General features: G+C 49.0%; 1 long non-coding RNA gene across 1 annotated transcript; it reads left to right on the top strand.

The window, feature by feature from the left end:
• Positions 1–119: 119 nt before the first annotated feature.
• Positions 120–1,136, top strand: LOC106817911. Its single transcript, XR_001395120.1, has 3 exons — positions 120–313; positions 375–518; positions 591–1,136. It is a non-coding gene; the product is annotated as an uncharacterized LOC106817911 (long non-coding RNA).
• The last annotated feature ends 1,682 nt before the right edge of the window (positions 1,137–2,818 follow it).

The raw sequence follows: 2,818 nt of genomic DNA, 5'->3' as shown, positions 1-2,818 counted from the left end.
TAGTATTGTGATGTCTGAGTATGAGGTACCCTGATCATGCTTCTACCGCCCACCACTGCTTTCACCACGCGTTAGTATTGTGATGTCTGAGTATGAGGTACCCTGATCATGCTTCTACCGCCCACCACTGCTTTCACCACGCGCTAGTATTGTGATGTCTGAGTATGAGGTACCCTGATCATGCTTCTACCGCCCACCACTGCTTTCACCACGCGTTAGTATTGTGATATCTGAGTATGAGGTACCCTGATCATGCCTCTACCGCACACCACTGCTTTCACCACGCGTTAGTATTGTGGTGTCTGAGTATGAGGTACCCTGATCATGCTTCTACCCTCTCACCACGCGTTAGTATTGTGATATCTGAGTATGAGGTACCCTGATCATGCCTCTACCGCACACCACTGCTTTCACCACGCGTTAGTATTGTGATGTCTGAGTATGAGGTACCCTGATCATGTCTCTACCGCACACCACTGCTTTCACCACGCGTTAGTATTGTGATGTCTGAGTATGAGGTAACCTGATCATGCTTCTACTACACATCACTGCTTTCACCACGCGTTAGTATTGTGATGTCTGAGTATGAGGTACCCTGATCATGCTTCTACCGCACACCACTGCTCTCACCACGCGTTAGTATTGTGTGAAATCAGAGTACGAATAACCCTCATCGTGCCTCTATCGTACAACAAACGCGCGGCCCTGACAGATAACAACGAGCGAAGAACGAAACGGAAAACATCCCCAACTAAAACGACACGTATCGTCAAATAGCCCAATAATTGTGCGGTAGGTGACGTCACACAAAACAACGTTTTCTAACAACGCATTTTGATTGAAGGTCTACAACATTTCTTCTCCAGAGTTTAATATAAAAAAAACACGTAGATATATGATGTATACGTGCTACGTACGAGAGACACGGAAAACAGCGGAGATCGAAGGCTAAAGGCTCGAGGTAACACCACGAAGAACGGATGCGCAGAGAGACACGCACTAATAACAAGTGAATTGTTAGCATTGGCGCGGAAACACGAACAATCGCACGGATTCGCTCTCTCACAACGCACGCACGGACGCACGTACACACACGCGCGCGCATACATACACAAAGACACACGCGCGCGCGTACGCACGCACACACACGCACCCACGTACGCACGCACACACAAACATACACACACACACGCACACGCGCACGCACGCGCACGCACGCACACACACACACACACACACAAACACAAATATAGAAAGATTGTCTACAAACGCACACACAAACGCACACACACACACACACGCACACACACACAAACACAAATATAGAAAGATTGTCGTACAAATCAACGCCAGTCAATGTTTCCCCCTCGCAACTTTACACGGAGAGAACGCGCGCGGGCCGCGTATACTACCGAGCGGTGGCGACACCTACAGGTGAGCAAAGTAGGCGAATCACGCGACAGCGCTTGTCACCCGAGAACAATATATATCATGAGCTAATAATGACAAATTCGTCATTATTAGCTCCTGATATATTATATATATATATATATATTGCTCTTCACTTGACACCATCTATCACTACTGGGCCGCCACGCGTCGCCGCTGATACGAGTGAGCTCTGAGGTTCAACTAGAGATATAACAAAGGTCGCAGCATTCGATACGGGCTGGCTGTACAGCTTGCCACTATTGCTAGGCTGCGGTCACTCACAGCTTATATATATATATACGAAAGGTTTCCACCACACGAAGCCGGATCCCACGAAGGTTTTTACATCGAACGGCTATGAAAAGATATGTTCGCCGGTCCACACCCTTGATTTACGCAGACCCGCTAGCCTGGCGTGGGAGAACAATGGGTGGAGGCGGGGAATGAGACGCACAGCAAGGCCGTACGCAGCAGGGGGGCAGCAGGGGCAGTTGCCGCCCCCCTAGAGATTTTCAGAGTATGCCTTTTAATGGGACAAATAGGGCAATAGAGGGCGTGGGGAGTACCTTTGCCCCCCCTACAGAAAATTTCCTGCGTATTTGCCCCCCTACAGAAAATTTCCTGCGTACGGCCTTGCGGGACTAGGGTTAGGTATTCGCTAGGTTCTACGTGCAGCCCTTCCTCCATCTATACAAAAATTCGCACGTTCACGCAACAAGCGTGTGTGCGCACAGTAATACAGTTACAGTTTAACAGTAATCTAGCCCGCTAGATTGTGAGATTCGAGTGCCGTTGGGCACCCATGCACGCACGCAAACTCGCGCACACACAGATGAGCAACACACACCATCCACCTGCTAGTCTGCTACAATGCCAGCAGGTGGCACCAGCGATAAAAAGCTCGTGTTCTGAAAAGGTGAGAGTCAGTACGCGGCGGCGGATTTCGCGTCGCCGACGACGGCTACGAAGTAGCGCCCCCTATGTCGTCCTTTTCCTCGGATATGTTGCTTCGGAATGTAAAACACACTTATAATGAGACTGGATGGACTGAACATTTTATGTACATGTAAAGAGTGGGTGGCACGTGTAACAAAAGCAGGGCGCTAGAGCCATCACAGTAACCTGTTCGACTCGACGTTCTTTCGACAGTATCTAAGGGAGGCGTCGTCTTAGCAACAGCATCCCAAGGGAGTCATGTTCTTAGCAACAGTATCCAAGAAAGGTGTGCTCTTAGCAACAATATCTAAGGGACATGTGGTCTTAGCAACAGTATCCAAGGAAGGTGTGGTCATAGCAACAGTATCGAAGGGACATGTGGTCTTAGCAACAGTATCCAAGGAAGGTGTGGTCATAGCAATAATATCGAAGGGACATGTGGTCTTAGCAA

This window comes from Priapulus caudatus, unplaced genomic scaffold, assembly GCF_000485595.1.
Source record: "Priapulus caudatus unplaced genomic scaffold, Priapulus_caudatus-5.0.1 Scaffold1921, whole genome shotgun sequence".
NCBI classification, from domain to species: domain Eukaryota; kingdom Metazoa; phylum Priapulida; class Priapulimorpha; order Priapulimorphida; family Priapulidae; genus Priapulus; species Priapulus caudatus.
The sequence above is the reverse complement of the archived record's forward strand: the minus strand, read 5'-3'. Positions and strand labels throughout refer to the sequence as shown.